The sequence below is a fragment of the Aquarana catesbeiana genome, linkage group LG01 (assembly GCF_042186555.1).
Source record: "Aquarana catesbeiana isolate 2022-GZ linkage group LG01, ASM4218655v1, whole genome shotgun sequence".
NCBI lineage: Eukaryota > Metazoa > Chordata > Amphibia > Anura > Ranidae > Aquarana > Aquarana catesbeiana.
The window spans coordinates 990,909,087-990,923,077 of NC_133324.1; the positions used below are offsets into that span (position 1 = coordinate 990,909,087).

Consider the following 13,991-nt stretch of genomic DNA (forward strand, 5'->3'; position numbering starts at 1 on the left):
GTGTATAATAGTCGGAATTCCAGTTCGTGATTGTATTAGCATAAACGTGAGGAGTAGTACGCTAACAGCCCCGCTCAGGCCGTGTATAATAATCGGAATGCGGGGGTCGATTATGGTGATAAAGGCGCAAACCATAATCGCTCCGAAAATAAAGCGCAGGGTTCTCTGGACGCAGAGTTCGCCAAAAAAAGCGATTTGAATCGTCATGGGCAATAGGTCGTCCATGCACCCCAGTCAGACAGCTACATAATACATGAAATCTGAGTTCTGAGGAAAAGGCCATTAAACCCCAGAAAGATTGACATAGGTGGTCCAAGGATACTATTTTGGGTATCCCTCTGGAGTTGATGTTGCGCGACTGTGTCTTCAGAAATCTGTAATGTTGAGTGAGTTGATGGGTGCGTAGTATACATTTGTGTGATTAAAAATACACAGGCCTGTTTTTGAACTTTGTGTGGCTGGTCCATGCAAAGATTTTGAAATGCTCTCGTGCCTTTCAAATTGTATTCTTTTTTTATCGCTAAAAGAGCGAAGGCAGCATTCCATCTGGTCATTTTTGTTTTTATTTTTCATTTTCGTTTTTGGGAACTATGAAATATCTCCCCCACATTTGTATCTAAATGTTTGTCTTTGTTTCATTGTTTGTATGTGGTAACAAGATGTTTGAACCTCCCGTGACAGCCCTCTTGCATGTCGCGGCTGTTGTATTTTAGGAAAAAAAAACACAAAAAAACGTGAAAGTAAGATTTACAGAGGGTTTAGTTATTATCGGTTTTGTGGAATGTCAGTGACAATTTACCGATGTACACGAATGTTGTATTGTTTACCATTCTTTGAAGGATAGAGTAATAACCTTTGTTTATAAGTATCTTTTCAGGTCCAAAGAGTTTCTGGAAGTGTGTGTACAGGTGTATAAGAAGGTAAAAGTATCATAGGCTATTTCACTGTTTTATTCTGCACCATTCTAAACCCTGCATGTCTTCCTCCAGTTTGTAATGAGGAGGGAAGAAAAGGGGGGATGAGAGTGGTGAGAATAACACATTTTTAAACCAATAATACTAACCGCTCTAATTCTAACCAAGTTTGTGCCAAGATAACCAGTTCTCTGAGCCATGGTGAGGTCTTCAGCATCTGAGGACAAAGACACGAGTCAAGCCAAAGGACCGAGATATTGAAGAGTCTCAGCAGAGGATGTCTGGGGGAGGAGAGGCTGACCACATCTTTAGATGATGAATTACGGAGAGATGGAGGATGGGAGTCACAGACGGCACAGAACGGGGAAGTTCTCTACAGACCCAGCTGAGTCTATTCTGCCACTGTAAGGAAGTGTTCATCATTCTCCGAACATTGTGTGACCGGCTCTGTACCTCCTGACTGATCTGAGGGAGACCTCCCAATTATTACTAGGAGGAATCTACCACTGGAATGTGACCGGCTCTGTACCCCCTGACTGATCTGAAGGAGACCTCCCAATTATTACTAGGAGGAATCTACCACTGGAATGTGACCTGCTCTGTACCTCCTGACTAATCTGAGGGAGACCTCCCAATTATTACTAGGAGGAATCTACCACTGGAGTGTGACCGGCTCTGTACCTCCTGACTGATCTGAAGGAGACCTCCCAATTATTACTAGGAGGAATCTACCACTGGAATGTGACCTGCTCTGTACCTCCTGACTAATCTGAGGGAGACCTCCCAATTATTACTAGGAGGAATCTACCACTGGAGTGTGACCGGCTCTGTACCTCCTGACTGATCTGAGGGAGACCTTCCAATTATTACTAGGAGGAATCTACCACTGGAGTGTGACCAGCTCTGTACCCCCTGACTGATCTGAGGGAGACCTTCCAATTATTACTAGGAGGAATCTACCACTGGAATGTGACCGGCTCTGTACCTCCTGACTGATCTGAGGGAGACCTTCCAATTATTACTAGGAGGAATCTACCACTGGAGTGTGACCAGCTCTGTACCCCCTGACTGATCTGAGGGAGACCTTCCAATTATTACTAGGAGGAATCTACCACTGGAATGTGACCAGCTCTGTACCTCCTGACTGATCTGAAGGAGACCTCCCAATTATTACTAGGAGGAATCTACCACTGGAATGTGACCTGCTCTGTACCTCCTGACTGATCTGAAGGAGACCTCCCAATTATTACTAGGAGGAATCTACCACTGGAGTGTGACCAGCTCTGTACCTCCTGACTGATCCGAAGGAGACCTCCCAATTATTACTAGGATGAATCTACCACTGGAATGTGACTGGCTCTGTACCTCCTGACTGATCTGAAGGAGACCTCCCAATTATTACTAGGATGAATCTACCACTGGAATGTGACCGGCTCTGTACCTCCTGACTGATCTGAGGGAGACCTCCCAATTATTACTAGGAGGAATCTACCACTGGAGTGTGACCGGCTCTGTACCTCCTGACTGATCTGAGGGAGACCTTCCAATTATTACTAGGAGGAATCTACCACTGGAATGTGACTGGCTCTGTACCTCCTGACTGATCTGAAGGAGACCTCCCAATTATTACTAGGAGGAATCTACCACTGGAATGTGACTGGCTCTGTACCCCCTGACTGATCTGAGGGAGACCTCCCAATTATTTACTAGGAGGAATCTACCACTGGAATGTGACTGGCTCTGTACCTCCTGACTGATCTGAGGGAGACCTTCCAATTATTACTAGGAGGAATCTACCACTGGAATGTGACTGGCTCTGTACCTCCTGACTGATCTGAAGGAGACCTCCCAATTATTACTAGGAGGAATCTACCACTGGAAGGCGACCGGCTCTGTACCTCCTGACTGATCTGAGGGAGACCTCCAAATCATTACTAGGAGGAATCTACCACTGGAAGGTGACCGGCTCTGTACCTCATGACTGATCTGAAGGAGACCTCCCAATTATTACTAGGAGGAAACTACCACTGGAATGTGACCGGCTCTGTACCTCCTGACTGATCTGAAGGAGAACTCCCATTTATTACGAGGAGGAATCTACCACTGGAATGTGACCGGCTCTGTACCTCCTGACTGATCTGAAGGAGACTCCCCAATTATTACTAGGAGGAATCTACCACTGGAGTGTGACCGGCTCTGTACCTCCTGACTGATCTGAAGGAGACTCCCCAATTATTACTAGGAGGAATCTACCACTGGAGTGTGACCGGCTCTGTACCTCCTGACTGATCTGAAGGAGACCTCTCAATTATTACTAGGAGGAATCTACCACTGGAATGTGACCGGCTCTGTACCTCCTGACTGATCTGAAGGAGACCTCCCATTTATTACTAGGAGGAATCTACCACTGGAGTGTGACCGGCTCTGTACATCCTGACTGATCTGAAGGAGACCTCCCAATTATTACTAGGAGGAATCTACCACTGGAATTTGACTGGCTCTGTACCTCCTGAGTGATCTGAGGGAGACCTCCCATTGATTACTAGGAGGAATCTACCACTGGAATTTGACCGGCTCTGTACCCCCTGAGTGATCTGAGGGAGACCTCCCATTGATTACTAGGAGGAATCTACCACTGGAACGTGACCGGCTCTGTACCTCCTGACTGATCTGAAGGAGACTCCCCAATTATTACTAGGAGGAATCTACCACTGGAATGTGACTGGCTCTGTACCTCCTGACTGATCTGAGGGAGACCTCCCAATTATTACTAGGAGGAAACTACCACTGGAATGTGACCGGCTCTGTACCTCCTAACTGATCTGAGGGAGACCTCCCAATTATTACTAGGAGGAAACTACCACTGGCATGTGACCGGCTCTGTACCTCCTGACTGATCTGAAGGAGACCTCCCAATTATTACTAGGAGGAATCTACCACTGGAATGTGACCGGATCTGTACCTCCTGACTGATCTGAAGGAGACCTCCAAATTATTACTAGGAGGAATCTACCACTGGAATTTGACCGGCTCTGTACCTCCTGACTAATCTGAGGGAGACCTCCAAATTATTACTAGGAGGAATCTACCACTGGAAGGTGAACGACTCTGTACCTCCTGACTAATCTGAAGGAGACCTCAGAATTATTACTAGGAGGAATCTACCACTGGAATGTGACCGGCTCTGTACCCCCTGGCTGATCTGAGGGAGACCTCCCAATTATTACTAGGAGGAAACTACCACTGGAATGTGACCGGCTCTGTACCTCCTGACTGATCTGAGGGAGACCTCCCAATTATTACTAGGAGGAAACTACCACTGGAATGTGACCGGCTCTGTACCTCCTGACTGATCTGAAGGAGACCTCCAAATTATTACTAGGAGGAATCTACCACTGGAAGGTGAACGGCTCTGTACCTCCTGACTGATCTGAAGGAGACCTCCCAATTATTACTAGGAGGAATCTACCATTGGAAGGTGACCGGCTCTGTACCTCCTGACTGATCTGAGGGAGACCTCCCAATTATTACTAGGAGGAATCTACCACTGGAATGTGACCGGATCTGTACCTCCTGACTGATCTGAAGGAGACCTCCCAATTATTACTAGGAGGAATCTACCACTGGAAGGTGACCTGCTCTGTACCCCCTGACTGATCTGAAGGAGACCTCCCAATTATTACTAGGAGGAATCTACCACTGGAAGGTGACCGGCTCTGTACCCCCTGACTGATCTGAAGGAGACCTCCCAATTATTACTAGGAGGAATCTACCACTGGAAGGTGACCGGCTCTGTACCTCCTGACTGATCTAAGGGAGACCTCCCAATTATTACTAGGAGGAATCTACCACTGGAATGTGACCGGCTCTGTACCTCCTGACTGATCTGAAGGAGACCTCCCAATTATTACTAGGAGGAATCTACCACTGGAAGGTGACCTGCTCTGTACCTCCTGACTGATCTGAAGGAGACCTCCCAATTATTACTAGGAGGAATCTACCACTGGAATGTGACCGGCTCTGTACCTCCTGACTGATCTGAAGGAGACCTCCCAATTATTACTAGGAGGAATCTACCATTGGAAGGTGACCGGCTCTGTACCTCCTGACTGATCTGAGGGAGACCTCCCAATTATTACTAGGAGGAATCTACCACTGGAATGTGGGGTTCCTTGGTGGGGGGGGGGGTGCACATAGAAAATAGAGGGGCCTCATGACAGGACATTGGAAGTTCCTCTGGGGGGGGGGGGGGGGGCAGGTGTGTATATATAGAATAGAGGGGTCCCAGGACAGGATATTGGGGGTTCCTCTGGGGGGGTGTACATAGAGAATAGAGGGGTCACCAGGACAGGAGATTGGGGGTTCCTCTGGGGGGGTGTACGTAGAGAATAGAGGGGTCCCCAGGACAGGATATTGGGGGTTCCTCTGGGGGGGGGGGGTGTACATAGAGAATAAAGGGGTCCCCAGGACAGGATATTGGGGGTTGCCCTGGGCGGGAGAGGGAGGTGTACATAGAGAATAGAGGGGTCCCAGAAGAGGATATTGGGGGTTTCTCTGGGGGGGGGGCAGGTGTGTGTATATAGAATAGAGGGGTCCCAGGACAGGATATTGGGGGTTACTCTGGGGGGAGGTGTACATAGAGAATAGAGGGGTCCCAGGAGAGGATATTGGGGGTTCCTCTGGGGGGAGGTGTACATAGAGAATAGAGGGGTCCCAGGACAGGATATTGGGGGTTCCTCTGGGGGGGTGTACATACAGAATAGAGGGGTCCCAGGAGAGGATATTGGGGGTTCCTCTGGGGGGAGGGGGAGGTGTACATAGAGAATAGAGGGGTCCCAGGAGAGGATATTGGGGGTTCCTCTGGGGGGGGGGAGGTGTACATACAGAATAGAGGGGTCCCAGGAGAGGATATTGGGGGTTCCTCTGGGGGGAGGGGGAGGTGTACATAGAGAATAGAGGGGTCCCAGGAGAGGATATTGGGGGTTCCTCTGGGGGGGGGGGTGTACATACAGAATAGAGGGGTCCCAGGAGAGGATATTGGGGGTTCCTCTGGGGGGGGGTTGTACATAGAGAATAGAGGGGTCCCAGGAGAGGATATTGGGGGTTCCTCTGGGGGGAGGTGTATATAGAGAATAGAGGGGTCCCAGGAGAGGATATTGGGGGTTCCTCTGGGGGGAGGGGGAGGTGTACATAGAGAATAGGGGGGTCCCAGGAGAGGATATTGGGGGTTCCTCTGGGGGGGGTTGTACATAGAGAATAGAGGGGTCCCAGGAGAGGATATTGGGGGTTCCTCTGGGGGGAGGTGTATATAGAGAATAGAGGGGTCCCAGGAGAGGATATTGGGGGTTCCTCTGGGGGGGGGGTTGTACATAGAGAATAGAGGGGTCCCAGGAGAGGATATTGGGGGTTCCTCTGGGGGGGGGTTGTACATAGAGAATAGAGGGGTCCCAGGAGAGGATATTGGGGGTTCCTCTGGGGGGGGGAGGTGTACATAGAGAATAGAGGGGTCCCAGGAGAGGATATTGGGGGTTCCTCTGGGGGGGGGAGGTGTACATAGAGATTAGAGGGGTCCCAGGAGAGGATATTGGGGGTTCCTCTGGGGGGAGGTGTACATACAGAATAGAGGGGTCCCAGGAGAGGATATTGGGGGCTCCTCTGGGGGGAGGGGGGGTTGTACATAGAGAATAGAGGGGTCCCAGGAGAGGATATTGGGGGTTCCTCTGGGGGGAGGTGTACATAGAGAATAGAGGGGTCCCAGGAGAGGATATTGGGGGTTCCTCTGGGGGGGGGGTTGTACATAGAGAATAGAGGGGTCCCAGGAGAGGATATTGGGGGTTCCTCTGGGGGGGGTTGTACATAGAGAATAGAGGGGTCCCAGGACAGGATATTGGGGGTTCCTCTGGGGGGGGTTGTACATAGAGAATAGAGGGGTCCCAGGAGAGGATATTGGGGGTTCCTCTGGGGGGGGGGGGGTTATACATAGAGAATAGAGGGGTCCCAGGACAGGATATTGGGGGTTCCTCTGGGGGGGTGTACATACAGAATAGAGGGGTCCCAGGAGAGGATATTGGGGGTTTCTCTGGGGGGGTGTACATAGAGAATAGAGGGGTCCCAGGAGAGGATATTGGGGGTTCCTCTGGGGTGGGGGGGATTGTACATAGAGAATAGAGGGGTCCCAGGAGAGGATATTGGGGGTTCCTCTGGGGTGGGGGGGATTGTACATAGAGAATAGAGGGGTCCCAGGAGAGGATATTGGGGGTTCCTCTGGGGGGAGGTGTACATAGAGAATAGAGGGGTCCCAGGAGAGGATATTGGGGGTTCCTCTAGGGGGGTGTACATACAGAATAGAGGGGTCCCAGGAGAGGATATTGGGGGTTCCTGTGGGGGGAGGGGGAGGTGTACATAGAGAATAGAGGGGTCCCAGGAGAGGATATTGGGGGTTCCTCTGGGGGGAGGGGGGGTTGTACATAGAGAATAGAGGGGTCCCAGGAGAGGATATTGGGGGTTCCTCTGGGGGGGTGTACATACAGAATAGAGGGGTCCCCGGAGAGGATATTGGGGGTTCCTCTGGGGGGAGGGGGAGGTGTACATAGAGAATAGAGGGGTCCCAGGAGAGGATATTGGGGGTTCCTCTGGGGGGAGGTGTACATAGAGAATAGAGGGGTCCCAGGAGAGGATATTGGGGGTTCCTCTGAGGGGGGGGTTGTACATAGAGAATAGAGGGGTCCCAGGAGAGGATATTGGGGGTTCCTCTGGGGGGGGGGGTTGTACATAGAGAATAGAGGGGTCCCAGGAGAGGATATTGGGGGTTCCTCTGGGGGGAGGGGGAGGTGTACATAGAGAATAGAGGGGTCCCAGGAGAGGATATTGGGGGTTCCTCTGGGGGGAGGGGGAGGTGTACGTAGAGAATAGAGGGGTCCCAGGAGAGGATATTGGGGGTTCCTCTGGGGGGGGTTGTACATAGAGAATAGAGGGGTCCCAGGAGAGGATATTGGGGGTTCCTCTGGGGGGGGTTGTACATAGAGAATAGAGGGGTCCCAGGAGAGGATATTGGGGGTTCCTCTGGGGGGGGGGGTTGTACATAGAGAATAGAGGGGTCCCAGGAGAGGATATTGGGGGTTCCTCTGGGGGGAGGGGGAGGTGTACATAGAGAATAGAGGGGTCCCAGGAGAGGATATTGGGGGTTCCTCTGGGGGGAGGGGGAGGTGTACATAGAGAATAGAGGGGTCCCAGGAGAGGATATTGGGGGTTCCTCTGGGGGGGGTTGTACATACAAAATAGAGGGGTCCCAGGAGAGGATATTGGGGGTTCCTCTGGGGGGGGTTGTACATAGAGAATAGAGGGGTCCCAGGAGAGGATATTGGGGGTTCCTCTGGGGGGGTTGTACATAGAGAATAGAGGGGTCCCAGGAGAGGATATTGGGGGTTCCTCGGGGGGGGGTTGTACATAGAGAACAGAGGGGTCCCAGGAGAGGATATTGGGGGTTCCTCTGGGGGGGGTTGTACATAGAGAATAGAGGGGTCCCAGGAGAGGATATTGGGGGTTCCTCTGGGGGGGGTTGTACATAGAGAATAGAGGGGTCCCAGGAGAGGATATTGGGGGTTCCTGTGGGGGGGTGTACATAGAGAATAGAGGGGTCCCAGGAGAGGATATTGGGGGTTCCTCTGGGGGGAGGGGTTGTACATAGAGAATAGAGGGGTCCCAGGACAGGATATTGGGGGTTCCTGTGGGGGGGGGGGGTTGTACATAGAGAATAGAGGGGTCCCAGGAGAGGATATTGGGGGTTCCTCTGGGGGGAGGTGTACATAGAGAATAGAGGGGTCCCAGGAGAGGATATTGGGGGTTCCTCTGGGGGGAGGTGTACATAGAGAATAGAGGGGTCCCAGGAGAGGATATTGGGGGTTCCTATGGGGGGAGGTGTATATAGAGAATAGAGGGGTCCCAGGAGAGGATATTGGGGGTTCCTCTGGGGGGGGTGTACATAGAGAATAGAGGGGTCCCAGGAGAGGATATTGGGGGTTCCTATGGGGGGTTTGTACATAGAGAATAGAGGGGTCCCAGGAGAGGATATTGGGGGTTCCTCTGGGGGGGGGTGTACATACAGAATAGAGGGGTCCCAGGAGAGGATATTGGGGGTTCCTCTGGGGGGGGGGGTTGTACATAGAGAATAGAGGGGTCCCAGGAGAGGATATTGGGGGTTCCTCTGGGGGGGGGGTTGTACATAGAGAATAGAGGGGTCCCAGGACAGGATATTGGGGGTTCCTCTGGGGGGGGAGGTGTACATAGAGAATAGAGGGGTCCCAGGACAGGATATTGGGGGTTCCTCTGGGGGGAGGGGGAGGTGTACATACAGAATAGAGGGGTCCCAGGAGAGGATATTGGGGTTCCTCTGGGGGGGGGGTGTACATAGAGAATAGAGGGGTCCCAGGAGAGGATATTGGGGGTTCCTTGGGGGGGGTTGTACATAGAGAATAGAGGGGTCCCAGGAGAGGATATTGGGGGTTCCTCTGGGGGGGGAGGTGTACATAGAGAATAGAGGGGTCCCAGGAGAGGATATTGGGGGTTCCTCTGGGGGGAGGTGTACATAGAGAATAGAGGGGTCCCAGGAGAGGATATTGGGGGTTCCTCTGGGGGGAGGTGTACATAGAGAATAGAGGGGTCCCAGGAGAGGATATTGGGGGTTCCTCTGGGGGGAGGTGTACATAGAGAATAGAGGGGTCCCAGGAGAGGATATTGGGGGTTCCTCTGGGGGGGGGTTGTACATAGAGAATAGAGGGGTCCCAGGAGAGGATATTGGGGGTTCCTCTGGGGGGGGGGGGGTTGTACATAGAGAATAGAGGGGTCCCAGGAGAGGATATTGGGGATCCTCTGGGGGGGGGGGTTGTACATAGAGAATAGAGGGGTCCCAGGAGAGGATATTGGGGGTTCCTCTGGGGGAGGTGTACATAGAGAATAGAGGGGTCCCAGGAGAGGATATTGGGGGTTCCTCTGGGGGGGGGGTTGTACATAGAGAATAGAGGGGTCCCAGGAGAGGATATTGGGGGTTCCTCTGGGGGGGGAGGTGTACATAGAGAATAGAGGGGTCCCAGGAGAGGATATTGGGGGTTCCTCTGGGGGGGGGGGTTGTTCATAGAGAATAGAGGGGTCCAAGGAGAGGATATTGGGGGTTCCTCTGGGGGGGGAGGTGTACATAGAGAATAGAGGGGTCCCAGGAGAGGATATTGGGGGTTCCTCTGGGGGGGGGTTGTACATAGAGAATAGAGGGGTCCCAGGAGAGGATATTGGGGGTTCCTCTGGGGGGAGGGGGAGGTGTACATAGAGAATAGAGGGGTCCCAGGAGAGGATATTGGGGGTTCCTCTGGGGGGAGGTGTATATAGAGAATAGAGGGGTCCCAGGAGAGGATATTGGGGGTTCCTCTGGGGGGAGGGGGAGGTGTACATAGAGAATAGAGGGGTCCCAGGACAGGATATTGGGGGTTCCTCTGGGGGGAGGTGTACATAGAGAATAGAGGGGTCCCAGGAGAGGATATTGGGGGTTCCTCTGGGGGGAGGTGTACATAGAGAATAGAGGGGTCCCAGGAGAGGATATTGGGGGTTCCTCTGGAGGGGGGTTGTACATAGAGAATAGAGGGGTCCCAGGAGAGGATATTGGGGGTTCCTCTGGGGGGGGAGGTGTACATACAGAATAGAGGGGTCCCAGGAGAGGATATTGGGGGTTCCTCTGGGGGGGGTTGTACATAGAGAATAGAGGGGTCCCAGGAGAGGATATTGGGGGTTCCTCTGGGGGGGGGTTGTACATAGAGAATAGAGGGGTCCCAGGAGAGGATATTGGGGGTTCCTCTGGGGGGGGTTGTACATAGAGAATAGAGGGGTCCCAGGAGAGGATATTGGGGGTTCCTCTGGGGGGAGTTGTACATAGAGAATAGAGGGGTCCCAGGAGAGGATATTGGGGGTTCCTCTGGGGGGGAGGTGTACATAGAGAATAGAGGGGTCCCAGGAGAGGATATTGGGGGTTCCTCTGGGGGGGGTTATACATAGAGAATAGAGGGGTCCCAGGAGAGGATATTGGGGGTTCCTCTGGGGGGGAGGTGTACATAGAGAATAGAGGGGTCCCAGGAGAGGATATTGGGGGTTCCTCTGGGGGGGGAGTTGTACATAGAGAATAGAGGGGTCCCAGGAGAGGATATTGGGGGTTCCTCTGGGGGGGGAGGTGTACATAGAGAATAGAGGGGTCCCAGGAGAGGATATTGGGGGTTCCTCTGGGGGGGGAGGTGTACATAGAGAATAGAGGGGTCCCAGGAGAGGATATTGGGGGTTCCTCTGGGGGGGGGGGGTTGTACATAGAGAATAGAGGGGTCCCAGGACAGGATATTGGGGGTTCCTCTGGGGGGAGGGGGAGGTGTACATACAGAATAGAGGGGTCCCAGGAGAGGATATTGGGGGTTCCTCTGGGGGGGGGTTGTACATAGAGAATAGAGGGGTCCCAGGAGAGGATATTGGGGGTTCCTCTGGGGGGGAGGTGTACATAGAGAATAGAGGGGTCCCAGGAGAGGATATTGGGGGTTCCTCTGGGGGGGGGGGGGTTGTACATAGAGAATAGAGGGGTCCCAGGAGAGGATATTGGGGGTTCCTCTGGGGGGGGAGGTGTACATAGAGAATAGAGGGGTCCCAGGAGAGGATATTGGGGGTTCCTCTGGGGGGGGAGGTGTACATAGAGAATAGAGGGGTCCCAGGAGAGGATATTGGGGGTTCCTCTGGGGGGGGGGTTGTACATACAGAATAGAGGGGTCCCAGGACAGGATATTGGGGGTTCCTCTGGGGGGGAAGTGTACATAGAGAATAGAGGGGTCCCAGGAGAGGATATTGGGGGTTCCTCTGGGGGGGGAGGTGTACATACAGAATAGAGGGGTCCCAGGACAGGATATTGGGGGTTCCTCTGGGGGGGGGGGTGTACATAGAGAATAGAGGGGTCCCAGGAGAGGATATTGGGGGTTCCTCTGGGGGGAGGGGGAGGTGTACATAGAGAATAGAGGGGTCCCAGGAGAGGATATTGGGGGTTCCTCTGGGGGGGGTTGTACATAGAGAATAGAGGGGTCCCAGGAGAGGATATTGGGGGTTCCTCTGGGGGGGGTTGTACATAGAGAATAGAGGGGTCCCAGGAGAGGATATTGGGGGTTCCTCTGGGGGGGGGGTTGTACATAGAGAATAGAGGGGTCCCAGGAGAGGATATTGGGGGTTCCTCTGGGGGGGGGGTTGTACATAGAGAATAGAGGGGTCCCAGGAGAGAATATTGGGGGTTCCTCTGGGGGGGGGGGTTGTACATAGAGAATAGAGGGGTCCCAGGAGAGGATATTGGGGGTTCCTCTGGGGGGAGGGGGGTTGTACATAGAGAACAGAGGGGTCCCAGGAGAGGATATTGGGGGTTCCTCTGGGGGGGGGGGGTTGTACATAGAGAATAGAGGGGTCCCAGGAGAGGATATTGGGGGTTCCTCTGGGGGGGGTTGTACATAGAGAATAGAGGGGTCCCAGGAGAGGATATTGGGGGTTCCTCGGGGGGGGGGGGGTTGTACATAGAGAATAGAGGGGTCCCAGGAGAGGATATTGGGGGTTCCTCTGGGGGGGGAGTTGTACATAGAGAATAGAGGGGTCCCAGGAGAGGATATTGGGGGTTCCTCTGGGGGGGGGAGTTGTACATAGAGAATAGAGGGGTCCCAGGAGAGGATATTGTGGGTTCCTCTGGGGGCAGGTGTACATAGAGAATAGAGGGGTCCCAGGAGAGGATATTGGGGGTTCCTCTGGGGGGGGAGGTGTACATAGAGAATAGAGGGGTCCCAGGAGAGGATATTGGGGGTTCCTCTGGGGGGGGGGTTGTACATACAGAATAGAGGGGTCCCAGGACAGGATATTGGGGGTTCCTCTGGGGGGGAAGTGTACATAGAGAATAGAGGGGTCCCAGGAGAGGATATTGGGGGTTCCTCTGGGGGGGAGGTGTACATACAGAATAGAGGGGTCCCAGGACAGGATATTGGGGGTTCCTCTGGGGGGTGGTGTACATAGAGAATAGAGGGGTCCCAGGAGAGGATATTGGGGGTTCCTCTGGGGGGAGGGGGAGGTGTACATAGAGAATAGAGGGGTCCCAGGAGAGGATATTGGGGGTTCCTCTGGGGGGGGTTGTACATAGAGAATAGAGGGGTCCCAGGAGAGGATATTGGGGGTTCCTCTGGGGGGGGTTGTACATAGAGAATAGAGGGGTCCCAGGAGAGGATATTGGGGGTTCCTATGGGGGGTTGTACATAGAGAATAGAGGGGTCCCAGGAGAGGATATTGGGGGTTCCTCTGGGGGGGGTTGTACATAGAGAATAGAGGGGTCCCAGGAGAGGATATTGGGGGTTCCTCTGGGGGGGGTTGTACATAGAGAACAGAGGGGTCCCAGGAGAGGATATTGGGGGTTCCTCTGGGGGGGGTTGTACATAGAGAATAGAGGGGTCCCAGGAGAGGATATTGGGGGTTCCTCGGGGGGGGGGTTGTACATAGAGAATAGAGGGGTCCCAGGAGAGGATATTGGGGGTTCCTCTGGGGGGGGAGTTGTACATAGAGAATAGAGGGGTCCCAGGAGAGGATATTGGGGGTTCCTCTGGGGGGGGTTGTACATAGAGAATAGAGGGGTCCCAGGAGAGGATATTGGGGGTTCCTCTGGGGGGGGTTGTACATAGAGAATAGAGGGGTCCCAGGAGAGGATATTGGGGGTTCCTATGAGGGGTTGTACATAGAGAATAGAGGGGTCCCAGGAGAGGATATTGGGGGTTCCTCTGGGGGGGTGAGTTGTACATAGAGAATAGAGGGGTCCCAGGAGAGGATATTGGGGGTTCCTCGGGGGGGGGGGGGGTTGTACATAGAGAATAGAGGGGTCCCAGGAGAGGATATTGGGGGTTCCTCTGGGGGGGAGGTGTACATACAGAATAGAGGGGTCCCAGGAGAGGATATTGGGGGTTCCTCTGGGGGGGGGTTGTACATAGAGAACAGAGGGGTCCCAGGAGAGGATATTGGGGGTTCCTCTGGGGGGGGTTGTACATAGAG

The 13,991-nt window shown here is 53.3% G+C and overlaps 1 protein-coding gene across 7 annotated transcripts in view; it reads right to left on the reverse strand.

The window, feature by feature from the left end:
* The window catches only part of LOC141124065 (uncharacterized), a 160,367-nt gene that overhangs the window by 116,889 nt on the left and 29,487 nt on the right, over nt 1-13,991 (reverse strand). For 2 of the 7 annotated variants that reach the window (XM_073612155.1, XM_073612156.1), the window contains exon 2: nt 1,064-1,131. The exons of the other annotated variants lie outside the window; for them this stretch is intronic. The gene's annotated coding sequence lies outside the window, so the exon portion shown is untranslated. The remainder of the gene's footprint in view (nt 1-1,063; nt 1,132-13,991) is intronic. 7 annotated transcript variants of the gene reach the window in all.